The sequence below is a fragment of the Erinaceus europaeus genome, chromosome 10 (assembly GCF_950295315.1).
Source record: "Erinaceus europaeus chromosome 10, mEriEur2.1, whole genome shotgun sequence".
Lineage (NCBI taxonomy): Eukaryota > Metazoa > Chordata > Mammalia > Eulipotyphla > Erinaceidae > Erinaceus > Erinaceus europaeus.
Window position 1 is genome coordinate 96,517,173 of NC_080171.1, and position 23,373 is coordinate 96,540,545.

The 23,373-nt window shown below is 39.9% G+C and overlaps 1 long non-coding RNA gene across 1 annotated transcript; it reads left to right on the forward strand.

The window, feature by feature from the left end:
• Window positions 1-358: 358 nt before the first annotated feature.
• Window positions 359-22,555, forward strand: LOC132540916 (uncharacterized). The gene is made up of 3 exons (XR_009552094.1): window positions 359-661; window positions 16,001-16,037; window positions 22,431-22,555. It is a non-coding gene; the product is annotated as an uncharacterized LOC132540916 (long non-coding RNA).
• The last annotated feature ends 818 nt before the right edge of the window (window positions 22,556-23,373 follow it).

A 23,373-nucleotide genomic window follows, 5' to 3' on the forward strand; every position in this document is an offset into this window, starting at 1 on the left:
GCCTTCTTGTATTTCAGAAAGGCTAACATTTCTTCTGACAGAAATACATAGGTGTGAGCAGCCTTTGAGTAGTAATGCCACCAAACAAAAGCAACACCTTCAAAGTCTCAGTCTCTCCCTCTCCCCCCCCCCCAACCCTGTGACTAGAGGCAGCCAGACACTCAAACTGCCAGTCCTGAATTACAGCCTCTGAATGGTGAGGGCTTCACGTTTCACTGATCAGGGCACAGTCCAATCAGAAGACAAACCCCTGCACTGCCAGGGACCAGCAAATCCGCTTTCTTCCAGTGTGCACATGACTGAATGTGCTTCTGTCCATCATCTGGGTCATATATAGTTCAATGCGAGCTGAGCAGACAGGGCTGCAAGGAAATCTGGCGCGGTTCAATACCTCGTCTAGCCTGGATTCCAGTATCTTTTTTTTTTTTTAAACTGACAAATGCATTTCTCCACCGGGACAGGATGCTCTGTTGGCTGGAAGTTCCATTTCTACAGCAAGAATCCTATCTGGAAACACAGAAGTTGTCCTCTAGCCACAGCAGCTCGAACTTTTTTGATTGTTGTTGCTGCTTTCTCCCATCACCCCCACCCCTTTTTGACAAAGATCCAACTGTAAAAAGTCTTACGTAACAGTTCAGGACTACTTCGGTTCTTTTACAGGGTAAGCACTTTCAATTTTTTTTTTTAACTAAAAACTATTCTAACATTGAATATGTTGAAAGGTTTGACTAAAATCTTTTAAGTAATCTGTGTAGTGAAATAGTGTCAGTGAATTTTTTAGTCTCATTTCTGCACGTGCTCCTTTGTTCTCAGAACAGAAGCTTTTTATACACAGCCCATAACGCAGCTGGAGAGAGTTATGAAGTCAGTTATTATAAGGAACACAAAGGTTGCTTTGCATAATTTGCCTTTAGATAATTAATTTTATGTTTGTTTCTTAAGATGGAGTATTTAAAGAGAGAAATTCACAAAAGAATAAACTGTTGGAGAATCTAGCAAAGTTTCAAGTTTTTACCACCTTTTCTATCTGTAGTTTTGTGTGGTCAAACACTTGTGCTGCCTGGGGCGGTGGGGGTAGAGGCAAGCATAGACAGAGGAACTAAGCCAGACATGGACAAAGACATGAGCCAAAACCAGACAGTCCTGGCCGTTCGATAGGCCAGCAGTGGGTGAGACAGGTCAGCCAGCTGCGGGGGGGGGGGGGGGGGGGGGGGGATGTGTGAGGTGCTCATGCGTGCGATCGTGACCAGATTCTGAAACTGCCAGCCATTTTCCCAGCTATGCTTTGTGCAATCCAAAGGAATGCACCTCCTGAAGCAGTCTAGCCAGAGCTCCGTGATACAGAGAAGTGTGATAAATACCACAACATATGGAATCAGAAAATTCTGGGCTCTGGGGTGGGCAAAAGGGAATGCTGAGGGTGTGGAAATTTTTTAGTGATCTGGAATGCGTTGACTGACAGGAAGTGCCCCGAGCTCCCCTCCACCCCCAACTCTTCTCAGTCGCGCCTGCTTTTGTCTAACTCTTGTAATCTACACACCAGTGCTTACAAAGCTGTCTGAGTTTAAGACAAAAAAGAAACATAAAAGGCTCTCCCTTCCACAGTACCTGTGATATGGAAGAATGTAAAAAGCATGGCCCTTCATGCCTGTACACATTTTTTTTTTCCAGGTAGACAAAAGAAAAATAATTTTCCAAGAACAAATGAGAATTGTGAATTATAATCTAGCTTCCATATCTGATTTTTAAAATAATCCTAACTCTACTAACAAAAGTTTAAATTGGTTCCTAATTTAAACAAGGTCTGTAGTTTGTTTGGTTACTATGTAGCATTTGAGGGTTTTCAATTTTCTTTGTAAAAATTTGAACTTTGGGAGAAAAATGAAACTAATATGCATTGAAAATGAAGGGGTTTCCCTCTTTGAAAGAATTTTAACAGAATGGTACCCTGGAAAGAAAAAAAAAGGGTTCTCTCATTTTGCATGTATGTTATAAAGATAACTTTGTGTCACAACAGATATATGGTGAAAACTTTTGACAAAATAATAGTGCTCTAAGTTTTTGGTTTTGTTTTTTTAAAAAGCATTTTCCCCAACTTCTATATGAACAAACAAAAACACTTCCTGCTTAACAGATAAGTAACTAAGTAACTGAGTAATTAATCCTATGTGTGGGGATGAAATGGAAAATTAAGTGCGAATAAACTGATAGTTGGGAATGCTTCTACCTTCTATCACAAAGGGTCAGCCTCGAAGTTAATCTTTCCTAGCATGGCTCTGAGCCTTCATGCCGAGCAGATGTTGTTCACATGACGATTCGAAAAGTCCATTCATATATCTCACTACCTGGATTTGAATAGAAACCAGACAGCAATTCTTTAGTTCCAGCCACCATTCGCCCCACTGGACAATAGCGATTTGTTAGCACAGAGTCACAGGCTGTGGGACACAAAGCTTGAAGCTGCAGAAAGATGGGGGGGATTCAGAGAACAGGAAATTACAGGCCTGATGCACTCCTGGCAGCTCGAAGAATACAACAACAACAAAAAAGGCAACACAGCGATGCCATGTTTAAGAGCTACTTCTAGCTTTTTTTAAACCATCTCTAATGTCATAAAAGCTCTATTGTTGGAGTACATAAAGTCACGAGTCCCATGTGCTCTCTTTTCCGACTACAGGGAACTTCATTCAAAGCCCAGACACAGAAAAAAATCAAAAGCATCCAGTTGTTAGTTGTGAGCTCTGGTAGAAAAGAAAGGAGCACTACAGAGAAAAAACATGCTTAACAATAAAGTGACATATAATAAAATCAGTATCTTTAAAAGATATCAAGAATTCAAGGAAACAATCCTTTCTTTAAGATATCATACAAAATACATTAATTCCACAAAAAGTTTTTCTGGAAAACATTTATCACTTTAAAAGTTAACCTTACCTTGTAAATTTCCAAGTTCTGGTTGCATTTTTTCAAAATAAAGCCCTCTGGACTTATTCGGCAATGTTAGAAAGGAAAACTACATTTTCTTTTTGATTACCAAATTATAGCTCCCTGGCTAGATTTAGAAACAGCTTCTACCAGTCTCTATTTCTAAAGAAATAAAACTCTACACAAGAAGAGATAACTCTAAATCAGTATTTGGGTCCTTCCCAGGCCCTCATCATGCAACCTGAACACAAACAGTCCACAATGCCATCCACTTCAACTGCACATGAAACATGTAAAGTTTTGTTCTTATGACTTTCTCCTTTCCATTTAGGGAACGTAAGTCCTAAATTATATCACACTGAAAGCTTCATCAAATGACATCATGAATGATCAAAAAGTACTTTGGGAATATCATACTCTGGTATTTTAAGTTGAACACATATCAAATCACTATTTCTGGAAAGCATATCAGTAACCATAAAAGTTCTATCATTACTTGTCAAACAAATATATTAATTATGACATCAAATGATGCTGGAGTCCAGTACAGTAGCCACCAGCCACACGGTAGCTATTCTGATTTGAATTTAAATTTTTAATTTTTGAGGCCAAGTGGTGGTGCACCTGGTAGAGCACACATGCCTAGTCCCCACCTGCAGGGGGAAAGCTTCAGGAGTGGTAAAGCAGTGTTATAGGTCTCTCTCTCTATGTTCCCTTTCCTTCTCAATTTTTCTCGGTCTCTATCCAATAATAATAATTGTAATAATAATAATAACTAGTATTATTATTGCCAATTCTGCAGTTGCACTAGTCACATTTCATACACTCAACAGCTCCATGTAACTAGCGGTTATCATAAAGGGAAGTGCAGATATGAAACATTTCCTAACATTTTCCAAATTCTATTGAATAGCACTGATTTAGACCATGCTTATATCCAGATCTCTTTTCTTCAACTACATATCCACCTGAACATAAAAGAGATTAATCTCTACGTAAAAATAATAAACATACATATCTATACATACAATAAGTAGGACAACACTTTGAAATAAAAATTCTTATATATATATATACACACACACACATATATATATTCCCTTTTCATTATTTGTTGCCCTTGTCATTTTTCACTGTTGTTGTAGTTATTATTGCTTTTGATGTCGTCATTGTTGGATAGAGAAGAGAGAAATGGAGAGAGGAGAGTAAGACAGATAGACACCTGCAGACCTGCTTCACCAGCAGTGAAGCGACTCCCCTGCAGGCGCGGAGTCAGGGGCTTGAACCAGGATCCTTAGGCCAGTCCTTGCGCTTTGTGCCACCTGCTCTTCACCCGCTGCGCTACCACCCAACTCCCCAAAATTCTTTTTTTTCTTTGTCTGTAATAAAGAAATTGTCAAGGACCAGGAAGATAAGATAGGAGTAGCACAACTTTATCTACAAAAATCAGGAAAGAACTATCCTTTAAAAAATATTTTATTGTTTATTTATTTGTTTGTTTGTTTGTTTTACCAGTGTGCTTATCATCTCTGGCTGATGGTGGTGTGGGGGATTGAACCGGGGACTTCCGAGCCTCAGGCATGAGAGTCTCTTTGCATAACCATTATGCTATCTACCCTCTATAGTTGAGTTTTTTTAAAGGGTGGCTATTACTTACTTTTATACCTTTCCTCTTAAATCTTCAAGATATGACTTCTTATAGACTGGGACTATTCAACATACAAGGCAAGCTTTTATAATCTAGTATAGTAAAATACTAATGTAGCTATGTCAATAATTCAACAGGAATAAATGAAAATATCTGCATGCTAGACGGTTATTCCAGTAGACTAGTTCTGCCAAAACTGTGTCAAACATACTTGGCTCAAGTAACCAGCATGGCTCCAATGTTTTGTCAGCCTTCTATTACAGATTTGGTTTTAGCTTTTAGACAAAATAGCTAAAACTAAGAAACTCTAGTCTACACAAGAAGTTCACACACATTCTTAAGTGAATTACCTCCCCCAGATAATAGAAAAGAGGACTTTAGAAATGCAACAAGATGTGGTCCGGGAGGTGGCGCAGTGGATAAAGCATTGAACTCTCAAGCGTGAGAGTCCTGAGTTCAATCCCCAGCAGCACGTGTACCTGAGTGATGTCTGGTTCTTTCTCATTAATAAATATATTTTTAAAAATTTATTAAGAAAGAAAGAAAGAAAGAAAGAAAGAAAGAAAGAAAGAAAGAAAGAAAGAAAGAAAGACTGTCCTGTGGGATACAAAGAAAGAAAAGAAAAAAGGGGCCAGGCAGTGGCGCACCTGGTTAAGCACACACATTACAGTGCGCAAGGACCAGGGTTCAAGCCCGTGGTCCCCACCTGCAGGTGGGGAGGTTTCACAAGTGGTGAAGCAGGGCTGCAGGTGTCTCTCTGTCTCTCTATCTCCCCTTCCCCACTCAATTTCTGGCTGTCTCTACCCAATAATAAATCAATAAAATATTTTAAAAATTACAAAAAAATGGAAAAAAAAGATATGCAACAAGAAACTTTATTCTCCGTTGCTGAAATGACTGAAACAAACAAAACTACATAGAAATATCTCAAAGAAATGTTAAACTAAAGCTTTTTACAAGGAATATTCAAATAATTTAGATTATATTAGTCCTCCTCAAGGTTTTAGGAGCATCTTAAAAAAAAAAAATTCCAAGGACTTCTATCAACAGTACTAGCTCATACTAAACTCTAAATTTGCTATCAGATGAGCTAGACATATAGTCTTTTGAGGGGCTGTGGGTGGGTGGATCCAAGGTCTTATACACAGTTTTACAATTGCAGTAAGTCTTTTTCCGCACAAATACTGATGAACAGAAAGACAGAGGGTAAGAACAGGACTGGAGCTTCCTCTGGTGCCACAGTATCTCCCATTCGGTGCAAAGGTGCAAACCTGGGCCATACAGCAAAGCATACAGCCAATGCAGTCAACTAGCTTTCCAGCCCAGTTCCTAGATTCCTGTGCCATTCTGAATGCTGGGCACAAAAACCAAACAAACAAACAAACAAACAAAAAAACCAGCTCTTAGAGTCAAGAGAACACAGGTCAAAGCTCTGTCTGTGACATTTACTTCCTTAAGTGATCTTGATTAAGTCACTTCTTCTGTTTTGAACTATGTCTGACACACAGAAAATATTCTGGAAATAAAAATTCTGTGAAAATGCAGAAAAGGCTTATGATTCACTTCTTTGTCCAAGACTTGTCCAAAAAAACAGATAATGGAAACAGAAGTTTCAAACTGATTTACAGAGCAGACAATTCAATGATTTTATTCTAATTAAAACAAACATATAGAGATAAAGTATGTCAAGAATGCACAAAGAATTCTGACTCACAAAATATAAAAATATTGAATTAATTAAATGAGTATAGAAAATTTATTACTGATACTCAATTTTTATTGTTTTTAAATTATCTTTATTTATTGAATATAAATAGCCAGAAATTGAGTTGGGGGAGACAGGAAGAGACACCCCTGCAGCACTGTTTCACCACTTGCAAAGCTTTCCCCTGCAGGTGGGGACTTGAACCCGTGTCCTTGTGCATTGTAACAAGTACGTTGAATCTGGTACGCCAACACCCAACCCCACCTATACTCATTTCACTGTACATTATACATTTATAATGTGTATATTATACTCATATTACAGGGGTGGAAAATCAGAATTTGAGATTATATGGTATAATGCTAGATAAATTCAACACAGTAAAATATTAAAAACAGAATCATTTAAAAGAGAAAGCTTTATTTATGGGAGTAGGAAAGAGAACCAGAATATCACTCTGGCACATGTGATGTCAGGGATCACTCTCAGGACCTCATGCTCCAGACTCCAACACTATCCACACTGTGTCACCTCCTGGGCTGCCAGAATCAATACATCTCTTTCTTTCTTTCTAGATATTATTTTTTATTTCTTTTATTTATTCTTTTCTGTTGCCCTTGTTGTTTTATTATTGTTGTTGGATAGGACAGAGAGAAATGGAGAGAGAGGGGAAGACAGAAGGGGAGAGAAAAATAGACACCTGCAGACCTGCTTCATTGCCTGTGAAGCGACTCCTCTGCAGGTGGGGGGCCGGGGGCACATGTGCCAGAGTGATGATGACTGGTTCTTTCTCTCCTCCTATCTTTCTCATGAATAAATAAATAAATTCTTTAAAATAAAAAAATAATGAAGAAAGAAAGAAAATGGTGTTCTTGGGGGCTGGGCAGTGGTGCTGCGGGTTAAGTATACATAGTAAGAAAATGGTGTTCTGGGTGTTGTATATGCCAGGTGTTCATTTTTTTTCTCTCTCCTCTCTTCCCCTCCCTTTAAGTAGTGGATAAATATATTTTGAAATAATATATTCAAAAAATAAAAGCAATAGGATGCAGTGATTTTCTACTACATTTATACATTTGTTTTAAAGAAGAAAGAAAGGAGGAATCGGGTTGGCGTAAGGATCCCGGTTTGAGCCCCCGGCCCCCCACCTGCAGGGGAGTCGCTTCACAGGCAGTGAAGCAGGTCTGCAGGTGTCTATCTTTCTCTCCCCTTCTGTCTTCCCCTCCTCTCTCCATTTCTCTCTGTCCTACCCAACAACGACGACATCAATGACAACAACAACTGCAACAATAAAAAACAAGTGCAACAAAAGGGAAAATAAGTATTTTTTTTAATTTTGAAAATATTTTTTTAAAAAAAGGAACTAGAAAAAGCAAGCCAGTAGAAACTTGTATCTTTAATTTTTTTTTTTAATCAAGATTATCCTTGGGGCCCCATGCCTGCAGAGCTCTACCATTCCCAATGGCCTTCCCCTCCCCCCCTTTTTTCCCAGAGAGTGAGAGACAGAGAAAGACAGAGAAACCTGCAGAACTGCTCTACCACTCATGAAGCTTCTGCCCCTGTAGACTGGGGGCTTGAACCTGGGTCCTCAAGTATGGCAACATGTGCTCTACTAGGTGAGTCACCACCTGGCCTCCATATGTTATCAAAAAGTGTCCTGCAAGGAGGCTAGGCAGTGGCACACCCAGTGAAGCACATACGTTACAGTGACACCTATCATATGGTGATGACAAGGTGTACCCATGTGCCAACAACTGTACTATAAAGCAGTAACCCTTCCCCCATAAAATGACTAGGAAAAAAATCACATCTCAAGTTTATAAGACAGGAGGTTTTCCAAGCAAAAGAATCTACGAGAGATATTGAAGTAAAATCTAAAAAGATAAGTCTATAATTCATAAAATAATAATGTACACCTTCAGCTCTGTTTGATTCAAGCAAATAGATATGTTCAACTGCAAGTTTTTTTGTTTTTGTTTTTTTTGCCTCCAAGGTTATTGCTGAGGTTCGGTGCCTGCACCATGAATCCACTGCTCCTGGAAGCCATTCCCCCCCTTTTTTTGCCCTAATTGTTTTAATGTTGTTGTGGTTATTACTGTCATTTCTGGATAAGACAGAGAGAAATCAAGAGAGGAGAGAAAGATAGACACCTGCAGACCTGCTTCACTACCCCACCTGCAGGGGAGTCGCTTCACAGGCGGTGAAGCAGGTCTGCAGCTGTCTATCTTTCTCTCCTCCTGTCTTCCCTTGCTCTCTCCATTTCTCTCTGTCCTATCCAACAACAACAGCATTAATAACAACAATAACAATAATGATAACAACAAGAACAACAAGGGCAACAAAAATATGGGGGAAAGGTGGCCTCCAGGAGCAGTGCATTTGCAATGCCAGCACCGAGTCCTAGCAATAACCCTAGAGGCAAAAACAAGACACAGACACACACACACACACACACACACACACACACACACAAATGGTGACTTCACCATTTTCAGCCCATCTTGGATGGAGTTTGAAGAAATCATGTTAAGTGAAATTAAATAAGTCGGAAACAGAAGAATGAATATGAGATGATCTCACTCTCAGGCTGAAGTTGAAAAACAAGATCAGAGAGAAAACACAAGTAGAACCTGAACTGGAGTTGGTGTATTGCATCAAAGTAAAAGACTCTGGGGTGGGTGGGTGGGTGGGGGGAGTACAGGTCCCAAAAGGATGACAGAGGACCTAGTGGGGAGGTTGCATTGTTATGTGGAAATGTTATGCATGTACAAACTATTGTATTTACTGTCAAATGTAAAATATTAATCCCTCAATAAAGATATTAAAAAAGAAAGAAAAATAAAAGGATGATTTTACCCATTAAAAAAAAAAAAAGGCTAGTTTCACAAGTACTACTACTCAGACCTCTAGTAAATCAACTCCTCCTCACAGATCTTTATGGACAAGATAATTTCTGGAATAAACATAGTAAAAGTGATCTATGCATGGAGCTATGCTGCCTCTACTAGAGCAAAGAAAAAAAATAATGCCACTTCAGTGTTTGATGGTGTCTAGCCCCATCTCCATGAATGCTTAATAAAGATAATTTTTAGGAGTTCAGGGCCTCATGCATGTATGACTACATGGCTCCCTCCCAGGTCAATTTTTTCATCCGTTTTTATTAACATTTTAGATATACAGATACAGAAACACAGTGGGACAGACACCTCAGCACTGTTCTACCATCTGTGCGTCTTCCTCAAGTGCTATAGTGCTCCGATTTGGTGTTGGAGCTATATTCTCCCTCATGGTAAGGCATGCTCTCTACTGGGTGAGCTATCTCCCAGGCATACGATGCTTTTTAAAAAAACATATGCTCAGGGGGAGTCGGGCGGTAGCGCAACAGGTTAAGCACAGGTGGCGCGAAGCACAAGGACCAGGTTAAGGATCCCGGTTCAAGCCTCTGGCTCCCCACCTGCAGGGGAGTCGCTTCACAAGTGGTGAAGCAGGTCTGCAGGTGTCTATCTTTCCCCCTGTCTTCCCCTCCTCTCTTCATTTCTCTCTGTCCTATTCAACGACGAAATCAGTAACAACTATAATAATAATAATAATGGCAACAAAAGGGAATAAATACATATTTTTTAAAAACTTATGCTCAGACACTTTGTTTTTATTTCATTTATTTTTTTCCCATTTTCGTTGCCCGTATTGTTGTTGTTCTTTTTATTGTTGCCATTCCTGCTGTTGTTGCTGAGAACAGAGAAATGGAGAGAGATGGGAAAGACAGAGAGGGGGAGAGAAAGACAGACACCTGCAGACCTGCTTCACTGCTTGTCAATCAACCCCCCTGCAGGTGGGGATCCAGGGGTTAGAACTGAGATCCTTATGCAGGTCCTTGTGTTTTGCACCATGTGTGCTTAACCCACTGCACTACCACCCGGCCCCTCATAACATGCTTTTATGAACATATCATTTAGTAATCATGATCAACTAAAATATCTAGCACTGCATTTGCCTCCATTTCACTGATGAAGACACTAAAACTTACGACTTGTCTGTTGTCAAATACTGCTAGGAAACAACAGCTCAATTTAAATGCAGAAGGCTAGCTCATTTCACTGTAAACCTGATTTTTCTATGAATTTAGTGAGATTTTTCTTCCTCACTTTTTAAGTTTTCTTGTTATAGACTATGAAGTATTTTTCTGCTCTTAACTTTGAGAAGAACTGGATTTCAAGATCAGAAAGATATGAAGCAGTACAGTGTAACATTACGTCTGATAAAAATATATTTCTAGGGACCAGGCGGTGGCACATCTGGTTAAGTACACACACTACAGTGCACAAGAACCCAGGTTCAAGCCTCTGGTCCTACCTGCAGGGGGAAAGCTTCATAGGTGGTGAAGCAGAGCTGCAGGTGTCTGCCTCTCTCCCTACCTCTCCTTCTTTCCCCTCTCAATTTCTCTGTTTCTATCCAATAATAAAGCAATACATATATTTTTAGATTTTGGCAGGTATACAATCTAAGTTATACTTGGACCTTTTATTTTTATTTTATGTACCAAGCAAAAACAGAGGGGACTCCCTCTCAAAAAGGAAAGAGAGAAAGGGGAAGGGGGGAGGGGAGGGAAGGGGAGGGGAGAGGAAGGAAATTATACTGGGGAGGCTACGCAATGCTATTGCACATAAGCAAGGTCATGAACTCATTCCCTATTGCTTTGTAAAAAGCAAAACATAATCTTAAGGATGTGTGTGAATGTAAAAGTACTTTGCATATAATAAAACAAAATTGACACTAACATTATGGTTTTAAGACTTATTTTAATGAGTAAGAGGAAGGAGATGGGGGGGGGAATGGAAAGATCAGAGCAGCTCTCTGGTCTAAGCTGTATCAGGGTTGAAGTTGGGACCTCAGGCATGCAAGCCCTGTGCTCTACCTGTTGAAAGACATCCCTTTCTGCAACAATACAACCAAAGCACTTAAGAGTACTTTAAGATAGTTTCTAGAGGGGCTGGGCCATGGTGCACCCAGTAGATCACACAGACTGCCATGCACAAGGCCCCAAGTCTGGTTCCTATCTGCAGAGGTAAAGTCTCATGAATAGTGGGGCAGTACCGAGTTTCTTTCTCCCTCTCCCCTACTCCACTCTCTATTGCTATCTCTAAGAAAAGTAAGAAAAAAAGAAAAGGCACAGGAAACAGTGGAATCAGTGTAAGGCACTGAGCCCCAATAATCACCCTAGTGACAAAAAAATAGATGTATATGAATAAAAAATGAGTTGTTAGAAATGTACAATGATCTTTTAATGGTCTAATACATATGACTAAGAAACTGACCCTTTGGGGCAGACATCAAAATGTAGGGATAACATTACAGATAGTAAGATAGCGTAGGCCTAGTCAAAGCTTCATCACTAAATTTGTGACAGAAATTGAGTCTCAGTTGCTTCAGCTGTAAAATGGGAAAATACTAAGTTCCACATACAGAGTTTTTAGTGACAAAATGTCTAGTATCCACCACACAGTAGTATTCAATTATCGTTAACTCCCTCCCATTAGGGAATTTTCTCTCCTTTAAAGAGTCAGGCCAAATGCCCATGTCCACTGAAGAAGCAATTACAGAAGCCAGAATTTCCACCTTCTGTACCACAAAAAGAATTTTGGTCCATAGTCCTAGAGGGATAAACAGTAGGGGAAGTAAACCAGAGGGCTCTGAAATCCTGTTCCAGCAGAACCCAAAGTGTTTGTCACCAGGAACCTTGTTTTTGTACCATCAATGAAAGGGAGGTGAATCTGGAAAACACCAGAGGAAGCCAGGCATGATTTGGCTTATTTGAGAGTGGCAAAAAGGAAAGACACTTGGAAGTAAGTAGTGGTAAGTGTAGTGGTGACCTATAAAGGAAGCGAAGAAAGGACTGTTGAAAAAAATGGGGGAAATACATATGCATAGATATAGATAGTTGAAGAATCAGCCCATATCAGTGACCTTGGGAGAATTACTGCAGTTTCCAAAGGAGGGGTAGGGACACAGAACTCTGGTGCTAAGAACTATATGGAATTATACCCCTCTATTATCTTACAGTTTTGTAGATCCATATTAAGTTAAAAAATATTAAGCAGTAGGGCACAGAGAAAACTTACTCTTGGGGCATTGAACATATATACATGAAGCCCCAGAAGAGGCCCCGTGTTCAGTATTTGCACAATACACCAGCTAAGCAGTACCATGGTCATAGAATAAGAGCACAATTTATTCATTCAAAGAGTTACTGAACACCTACTTTGTGGGAAACGGAGAAAAGTGACTTAAACCATCTGAAGAGGAACACACATACTAACTGAAGAAATAAACCTTAAACTGTTAACACAGGTCTAACTACTATAAAGAAAAACCTAGGGACATGGACTCCCAAAATAAAGGTCCTTAACATGGTAAGGAGGAGAAACATCTGAGGTAAGTTTTGAAAGATAAGTAGAATGTTCAGAAAAGTAAAGGAAAAGATAGGGAGTTTTGCAGCATAAGTATAGGATGAGCAAAAGCACCAACAAGTGCCCAACCTGCATAGCCAAGAAACCTTACGGCCTGTATGTCTAGAGCTCACAGGGGAGTAGAGGAGGCTTAAGTTAGATAGGGGTTTCTGTCAGTTTTAAGTTGTGAAATTCATTCCAACTCAATGTAGTAATTTGAAAAATATAGAAACAAGGCAATTTTAGTCCCTAAAATTGAGTTTAGTGAGCTAATTCCCTCTCAGTCTAATTCATCCCCCGCCCCCTTTCTCTTTGACTCACTCACTCAGCTTTGTGGTAGGTTATGAACTCCAAACCCTTGTTAGTTTGCATTCATCAGTCAGAGATCAATGCTCAGGAAACCAAGTAATTTTACCCGAACTGATTAATTACTGGAGTATGAATAGCAGTTCAAAATGTACACATTTCTCTGACTTTTACTTTCCTGATTTACAGACTTGAATACATAGCAGGCCCTCAATAAGTGCTAACTGAATTAAATTAATGATTGTGATTGAAAGAAAAGTTCTCATATTTATTTGTTGACAATGGGGCAAATGGGATGGAAATTTTTTTTCTCCCTAGCCTTCCCTTCACATGAATCTAATCAGCATATTTTTAAAGACTTTCAGTTGTTATGGGAAAAGTGTGGAAAACTAGAAAACAGGAAGTCTCCATTACTAAATTATTACATTCTGAAATGAATGTCTCCAATTTAGCTCTATGCAGAGGCAGCTAACAAACATAAGTCAGTCTCAGCAAAAGTCCTAATACACTATGACCAAAACCTGACTGGAAGCAGGAGACTCAGTATAAAATCAAAGAAAACCTTGAGATTTTATTTGATGTCTATTAAGTTTTTGTACTGTGGAGATATAAAAGAACAAAGCTCTGTCCTCTGAGAGTCATGTCATAATTGGAAGATTTAGCTAATTACTGTTTCCTACCAAGTTACTTGTGGTATTTAAAAGTTTGGGGTTTAGAGTCAGGCAAACCTATATTCAAGTCCTAAATCTGTTCTTCCTTAAGATATATTACTCTAGACAAGCAATCTGCTCCAGCACCAGTTTTTTCACATCAAGGAAGTGAATAGGAGTTGGGCAGTAGCGCAGCGGGTTAAGTGCACGTGGTGGAAAGTGCAAGGAGTAAGGAGTAAGGAGTAAGGAGTAAGGAGTAAGGAGTAAGGATCACAGTTCGAGTCCCCGGTTCCCCACCTGCAGGGGCGTCACTTCACAGGCAGTGAAGCAGGTGTCTTTCTCTCTCCTCTCTGTCTTCCCCTCCACTCTCCATTTCTCTCTGTCCTATCCAACAACGACAGCAATAATCAATAACAATAATAACTACAACAACAATAAAAAACAAGGGCAACAAAAGGGAAAATATTTATAAACATTTAAAAATTTAAAAAAAAAAGAATGAATGACAGCAACTAACCACAGAACTATTAAAAAGAAAGGGGCTTGGGAGCTAGGAGGTAGCGCAGCAGGTTAAGCGCACATGGCACAAATCACAAGGACTGGCATAAGGACCCAGGTTCAAGCCCCTGGCTCCTCACCTGCAGGGGAGTCATTTCACAAGTGGTGAAGCAGGTCTGCAGGTGTCTTTCCCTCCTCTCTCCATTTCTCTCTATCCTATGCAACAACAGCGACATCATCAACAACAATAATAACTACAACAATAAAACAACAAGGGCAACAAAAGGGAATAAATATTTTTAAAAAAATTTTAAAGGGGGGGCTGGTTGGAGGTGCACTTGGTTGAGCACACATGTTACAATGTGCAAGGACCTAGGTTCAAGTCCCCCGTCCCCATCTGCAGGGGGAAAGTTTCACAAGTAGTGAAGCAGTGCTGCAGGTGTCCCTCTCCCTTTTTCTTTTAAAAATTTTTTTATTATCTTTATTTATTCATTGGACAAAGACAGCCAGAATTTTTATTATCTTTAGGACAGAAACAGCCCGAAATCGAGAGGTAAGGGGGTGATGAGGGAGGGAGAAGGAGAGGGAGACAAATCTGCAGCACTGCATCACCACTCGTGAAGCTGTCCCCCTGCAGGTGGGGATCAGGGGCTTGAACCTGGTTCCTTGTGCACTATAGTGTGTGTGTTCAACCAGGTGTGCCACCACCTGGCCTCCAAGTCTCTCTCCCTCTTTATCTCCCCCTTTCTTCTCAATTTCTGTCTCTATCCAAAAAATAAAGATATTAAAAAAAAAAAAACTTTTAAGAGAGATAACAAGAAAAACTGAGTGCTGCACAAATTAGTGAATATCTGTAGTATAGGATCAACTTCACATCCAAAAAGTTGAAGAGAAGTAAAACAACATGCTATGATGGAGGCACTCAACAGAGTCTATTGCATATATTTCTTCTGAGGAATTCTGGGTTAAATCTTGGTCTACCACATTCAAGTTCTGTGATCATGGGCAACTCAGTTACCTGTTTTTTGAGATAAGATGAGAAAAAGCACTTGTCTTAAAGGGTTACTATGAAAATTATGCAACTCCTTTTTAGAATATTTTAATCTGTAAAAGCCTAAAAACTTGGAGCATTAAGTATTAGTTACTAATATTTTAGTAGCACCAGTAAATGTTTTGTGGGGGCATGAGTTTGAACATAAATAATTTAATATTCTGTTCATGGATGAGAGAGCAAAAGGGAATATTCATGCACTCTTCCTCAAAAATGGGGAGGAGAAGCTAAAAGAATAATGAGATATAGTAAGAATGTTACTTCTGCTAAGTAAATGTGATCTTATCTGTCTAGAAATTTATGGGGTAAAGGTGATTAGAAAGGAAAAAAGCTGTTGCCCTAAATATGCAATAATTCAGAGAAATGGTAGCCCACCTTTCTTAGATAGCAGGAAATAATTTTTTCTATTAGTCTTAGAGCAGTTCAATAACAGAGTGAAAGGGACATGTACATTATCACATGCTTTCTAGATTAAGAACCAGTAAGAACACTGCTTAGAACAGAAAGATAAATTGTAAGAATCTCCTTAGAAGTATCTTGGGCGGGGGTAGATAGCATAATGGTTATGCAAAGGAACTCTCATGCCTGAGATTCCGAAGTCCCAGGTTCAGTCCCCCACACCACAATAAGCCAGAGCTGTGCAGTGCTCTGGTATTTGCCTCTGTGTCTTTCCCTCTCTGCATCTCTCTCAAAAATAAAGTAAATAAAATACAATAATAATAATAATAATAAAAGAAATATCTTTCTCTGTTATTATATTATTTTCCTCTCCAGATTCCACAAATCTTCACTTCTGGACAATTCAGAAGAGGTATGTAATGAGGCCAAAATGCAAACAAATAACATACTTCGAAATTGAAAGGAATTCCAGAGCTTGTTCTTAAAAGGTCATGAAGTTAATGCTGTGGGCTGTCATCTTTAGCTGTTTTAATAAGTATATTGTTCAAAAATACTAAACAGCATAGAGGACAAAATCAGTGAACTAAAATTTATTTAAGAGTATTTACCTTTTACCAGACTGTGGTCTTCTTGAAAAAAGATCTTACTGATGATCAGAATCTAGTACACTGCTTGTTACACCAAGATGTTAAATGGTGTGAGGTACTATGTTAGATGCCAAAGAGCCCATAATGGTTCACTTATGTTGATGCCAAATGTTTCAGACTATTTAAAAATTAAACAAGGCCTTACTTGGTTAAGGAGCTACAGCTGCAGCTGCACCTGTTCTATTCTAAACTAATCCCCAAAATCAAGGCTACCTTCTACATACCTACTAAAGCAAGTCAAATTATTCCTTCTAAATGATGAGACAGCTACTTCCCAAGCAGCTCTGCTGTGGCGCTCTTTCAGCAAAGAGGCAAACCCCAGAACCTGTGGTCATAAAAATCTGATGGTTAGCAAGAGCAGGTGTTAAGTAAAACTGGTGCATTCCCAAATGAAGTCGTGCTATTTGGAGCTCTGAACAGGATGCCAGACCCAAGAACATCTGGTTTTCTTTGGCTTTGAGCTTTCACTAAGAGAGGTTAGCAAAATATATGCTGTTGCCAGCATGTATATGTGTATGAGTAATTGCATACTCATATACTGTACTTTGGATGAGTCTGAGACCTGGCAAATAGAATGTAGCACATGGAAATGCCTGAGTAGAACTGCACACAAGCTTACCCCCTGCAAAAGATAAACTAGGCAGGCTGTAAATTCTCTGTGTCACACTTTGGAAGAAACCATTCAGGAGAGTAAGTCCTAAGAGTTGGGGGAAAAGGATTATTTTAGAAGTATGTGAGAACCTAAATAGCACCACTACATCTAAAAGCAGAAAAGTAATCAAATAGTAACACTTTACTTCCACTGCTTTATCAAGATACATGATTATAATTTGGTACAAACACAGGGGTAGATACCATAATAGTTATGCAAAGAGACTCATGTCTGAGGCTCTGAAGTCCCAGGTTCAAGACCCCCACACCACCATACGTAAGAGCTGATCATGCTCTGGTTAAAAAAATAAATAAATAGGGAGTCCGGTGGTAGTGCAGCACGTGGCGTGAAGTGCAAGAACTGGCCTAAGGATCCAGATTTGAGCTCCCGGCTCCCCACCTGCAGGGGAGTCCCATCACAGGGGGTGAAGCAGGTCTGCAGGTGTCTCTCTTTCTCCTCTTCCTCTGTCTCCCCCCCTGTTTTTCCCCTCTTCTCTCCATTTCTCTCTGTCTTATCCAACAACAACGATAACAGTAACTACAACAATAAAACAGCAAGGGCAACAAAAGGGAATATTTTTAAATAAATAAATAATTTGGTACAAACAGAAATATATATATTCTGACAGATTCTGTGGATTCGGACAGACAGATGGTACTGAAATTAAACAGTATGAGCTTTGGCAGTTGTGCTATGTACTCTCCCAAACCCTTACATCATTACTCTGGGCAGGGCCCAGAACCAAGTTGGCATTGTTTCCAATGTGGTTTAGAGAAGAATTTCTTGCCTTTTTTTTTTTTTTAAAGTATCCTTTTTCATACAACCAGGAAATAAATATTTCCTTTTACTTTGGGTTTTATTGTAAAGAACAAAGCACTGCTCTTGACATTAAGAAAATATTAGCGGGGCCAGGCGGTAGTGCAACAGGTTAAGCACACATGGAGCAAAGTACAAGGACTGGTGCAAGGATCCCAGTTCGAGCCCCTGGCTTGCCAACTGCAGGGGGGTTGCTTCACAAGTGGTGAGGCAGGTCCTCAGGTGTCTAATCTTTCTCTTCCCTCTCTATCTTCTCCTCCTCTCTCGATTTCTTTCTGTCATATACAACAATAACAAAAAGGAAAAAATAGCCTCAAGAAGCAGTGGATTCATAGAGCTGGCACCAAGCCCCAGCAATAACTGTGGAGAATAAATAAATAAGAAAATGTTAGGAATTATTTTGGGATGTTTTTAAAAATACATATTTATTTATGAGGGGAGGAGGGAGAGTAGGAAGAGGAGGAGGAACCAGAGGAACTGATATATGCATTGTCAGGGATGGAACTCAGGACCAGTGTTTTATCCAGACTATACCAATGCCCAGGTCTCATGATATGGGGGTATTAAAGACCACCCAATACAAGCTTTAATAAGACTTCTAATATAGAACACTGATCTCTGATAAAAATACTGATTATTCATTTGTGGCAATAAAGAATCAACAAAGTACCTTGATTTTACGCTTGACACAGTTTAGGTATTCTTTTTTTAAAAGAATATTTATTTATTGATTTCCTTTTGTTGCCATTGTTGTTTTATTGATGTAGTTATTATTGTTGTTATTGATGTCATTGTTGGATAGGACAGAGAGAAATGGAGAGAGGAGGGGAAGACAGAGGGGGAGAGAAAGACACCTGCAGACCTGCTTCACTGCTTGTCAAGTGACTCCCCTGCAGGTGGGGAGCCGGGGGTTCGAACTGGGATCCTTATGCTGGTCCAGTTTAGGTATTCTTTTTTTTTTTTAATATTTATTTTACTTATTTATTCCCTTTTGTTGCCCTTGTTGTTTTATTGTTGTAGTTATTGTTGTCGTTGTTGGATAGGACAGAGAGAAATGGAGAGAGATGGGGAAGACAGAGAGGAGGAGAGAAAGATAGACACCTGCAGACCTGCTTCACCACCTGTGAAGCGACTCCCCTGCAGGTGGGGAGCCGGGGTTCGAACCGGGATCCTTATGCCGGTCCTTGTGCTTTGCGCCACCTGCGCTTAACCTGCTGCGCTACAGCCCGACTCCCCAGTTTAGGTATTCTTTAGAGACCAAGAATGGGAAGCTCTCCCTACTTCAGCAAGTTCACAGGGCTTCAGATGCCTTAAGACAAGCAAAATAACATTGTTCAATAAGAGCATAAGAAAGCTCACACACAGGCAGAGGTAGATAGCATAATGGTTATGCCAACAGACTGTCATGCCTGAGGCTTCGAAATCCCAGGTTCAGTCCCCTGCGCCACCATAAACCAGAGCTGATCAGTGCTCTGGTAAAAAAAAAAAAAAAAAAAAAAAAGAAAGCTCACACAGTATCAAGTACATGGCAAATCCTTAATAAGTATTGAGCATGCTTATAAAAAAAACATCTCAAACCCGGTTCGAACCCCGGCCCTCCACCTGCAGGGGAGTCGCTTCACAGGCGGTGAAGCAGGTCTGCAGGTGTCTATCTTTCTCTCCTCCTCTCTGTCTTCCCCTCCTCTCTCCATTTCTCTCTGTCCTATCCAACAACGACAACAATAATAACTACAACAATAAAAGAACAAGGGCAACAAAAGGGAATAAATAAGTTAAATTAAATATTAAAAAATAAATAAATAAATAAATAAACATCTCTCAGAAACTAGGTAAAATTTGACATATTTAGAAAGACAAGACTTTATTTTATTTTATTGCCACCAAGGTTATCACTGAGGCTCAGTGCCTGCACAATTCCACTGACCAGTGGCCTTTTTTTAATGTTCTACGGCATATTTTCTTTTTATGGGGGGGGGGGGTTATGCTTTACAGTGCAGTCACTGACATGAGTACAATTTCATTATGTACCAGAACCCCACAATTCTCTTCTGCCCCTCCCTCTCTCCTTCCTCAGAGTCCTTTGCTTTGCTGCAATATAACATGCCCAGTCCACATTCACTTTGTTCTTCTTCCCTGTCCCTACTTATTAAGTCCCATTAATAAGTGAGATCATTCAGTATTTGTCTTTCTCTCTATTATTATTTTCTTATTTTTCCCTTTTGTTGCCCTTGTTTACTGTCATTGTTATTGTTGTTATTGCTGTTGTTGTTGTTGTTGGGATAGGACAGAGAGAAATTGAGAGAGGAGAGAAAGACAGAGGGGGAGAGGAAGAGAGACACCCGCAGACCTGCTTTCACCGCCTGTGAAGCGACTCCTTTGCAGGTTGTCTTTCTCTTTTTGCTTTATCTCCCTTAACATACCTTCAAGTTCCATGCAGGACAACACAAAGGAGACCACTTCATAATTAACAGCTGAGTAACATTTAATTGTGTTTATATAGTACAATTTTTTTAGCCACTCATCCTGTTGTTGGACATCTGGGTTGCTTTCAGGTTTTGGCTAATGAAGTTGTGCTGCTAAGAGCCTACGTTTTCTTAAATCTCTTCTGTAGGTGCTTTTCTTTCCTTTGGGTAAATCCCCAGTAGAGAAAATGCTTGGTCACAGAGCAGGTTCGTTTCTAGTGTTCTGAGAAATCTCCATATTTCCTAAGAGATTTCTGCAAACAACCGGTTCATAGAGATTTCTGTAGACTACTACCCCTTAGGTTGTCTATACATACTACCCGAATGTATAACTTTCTGCTCTTTGATGCATCTACTGTGCTACACAATGTTTAGCATGTCTCTCTACCAAAACCAGAATTTTTAGTAGGCTGTGTGTGGAAATTCTCCCACAGGGTGGATCCTGACAGTACAGACGGCTGCGTAATCCTATTTGGGACAGTGGCCATTTTTAAAAGTAAATATCAGGTGAGAGACAGAGAGATAGGGAGACAGAGACAGAAAAAGACGTTGCACCACTGCTCTACTACTCATAAAATTACCCCCTGCAGGTGGTCTGTGTGGTATCGCAGGGCTTGAATGCAAATCTTCATTTTCGGTAAAGTGTGCGCTCTACTGTAGAGTGAGCACTTACTAGTCGCTTTATCTTTTCTATGTAATATTTCAGATTTTTGCAAAAAACAATAAAATGAGCAAATACAGTCAGTGATTAAGTAGTGGTCAAGATTTTATCATTCTCTCCAGATATGATTCTTACTATTTCCCTTTCAAGGTGTAATTTACATAAAGTGAAAATTTTCAAGCTGAATTTTTACATATGCATACAGCTAACTACCATCCAGATAACATTATGGAACATGTGCAGCACCAAGCCCACAAGATTCCCTTCCTAGGAGTCGGGTGGCAGCACAGCTGGTTAAACGCAGGTGGCGCAAAGCCCAAGGACCGGCGTAAGGATCCCGGTTCGAGCCCCCAGCTCCCCACCTGCAGGGGAGTCGCTTCACAGGCGGTGAAGCAGGTCTGCAGGTGTCTGTCTTTCTCTCCCCGTCTTCCTTTCCATTCTCAATTTCTCTCTGTCCTATTCAACAATGACAGCAATAACAACAACAACAGTAAGTACAACAATAAAACAAGGGCAACAGAAGGGAATAAATATTTAAGAAAAATAAAGATTCCCTTCCTACCCACAAAAGTGTCTTATTTTAGAATTCAGCATTATTTTTCATGTATCAGGGTTTACTTTTTCTTTTTTAAAAAAAATTATTTATTTATTTATTAATGAGAGAGATAGGAGGAGAGAGAAAGAACCAGTCATCACTCTGGTACATGTGCTGCCGGGGATAGAACTCAGGACCTCATTCATGCTTGAGAGTCTAGTGCCTTAGCCACTGCGCCACCTCCCGGACCACAGGGCTTACTTTTTCTTTCTATTTACTTGATAGGACACAAAAATCAAGAGTGGTGGTGGGGTAGATAGAAAAGCAGAGATAAAAGACAAGACGCCTAGAGACCTGCTTCACCGCTCATAAAGCATCCTCCATGCAGATGGGGAACAGGGGCTCGAACCCAGGTCCTTGTGCATAGTAATGTGTGCGCTAAACTAGGTGTACCACCACCAGCTCTCCCCCCACCAAACTTCCCTATTTTCATAAATAATTTGCCAGCGTTTGTCTCAATCATATATATTTTGAGCACACTGATTCTATTAAGAAATATACATATTAGTGTCAGTACAACAATTTAAAAAAAATACATTATCTAAAAAAGGGGAGAGACTAAATATCTAGAGTACACACAAGCAACACACAAAATGCACCACTTCAGGGGTATCACACATGCTGACAGACTCAATATCAAAAACAGAAGGAAAGAAAATGTATGAGTGAATTGGAAGACAGTTCATGTGAGGTACTGGGTTTGAGCTCCAATACCACACACGAAAACTTTAGATGGCACTGGGGGAGCTCTAAGGACAGTGGAGCACTGCTGTGATGTCTCATTTGTCCATTTATCTAGTCCTCGCAAATAAAGCATTTATTTATTTATTTATTTATTTGCCTCCAGGGTTATTGCTGGGGTTTGGTGCATGCACGCACTACGAATCCACTGCTCCTGGAGGTCATTTTCCCCATTTTGTTGCCCTTATTGTTGTTATTACTATTGTCGTCATTGCTGTTGTTGTTGGACAGGACAGAGAAATCGAGAGATGGGGAAGACGGGAGAAAGAGACATCTGCAGACCTGCTTCACCCCCTGCAGCTGGGGAGCTGGGGGCTCGAACCAAGATCCTTATGCTGGTCCTTGTGTTTTCCGGCTTAACTACCCCCTCAAATAAATCATTTTAAAAAATGGGGTGAGGTGGTCCAGGAGGTGGCGCAGTGGATAAAGCATTGTATTCTCAACCTGAGGTCCTGAGTTCGATCTCCGGTAGCACAACTACCAGAGTGATGTCTGGTTCTTTCCTCCTATCTTTCTCCTGAATAAGTAAATAATTCTTTTTAAAAAAATGGGGTGAGGTTACTTAGCAGAAAACAAAGAAAATGTAGATGATTTTTTTTTTTTAGGAGAAAGCCTATGTTCTGTATTTATATTTAAACATTTTTTTACATTTATGGTGGCTAATGGTTTATAGTACAGTGTTGACAGATGAGTACAGTTTATCTTGCCAAGATAGGTATCTAGAAAACATTCACCCCCCCCCCCACTTAGGTCCTTTTCCATCATCATGCAGTAGGACCTCAAGCTCCCCACCCACCCTACCCCCACTAGCAGCCCCCTCCCCTCCCTGCCCCTCCTTCCCTAGGGTCCGTTTCTTTAGTATAATACACCATATCTATCCAAGCTTTACTTTGTTTCCCTGTCCTGTTTTTGTTTCTTAAGTTCTACTTCTGAGTAAGATCATTCCATATTCATCCTTCTATTTTTGGCTAATCTCACTTAACGTGATTCTTTCAAGCTCCCCATCCATGAGGTGAAGGTGACTTTATTCTTTTTTATTTAAATTTTAAATATTTATTTATTTATTCCCTTTTGTTGCCCTTATTGTTTTATTGTTGTAGTTATTATCGTTGTTGTTATTGATGTCGTCACTGTTGGACAGGACAGAGAGAAATGGAGAGAGGAGGGAAGACGG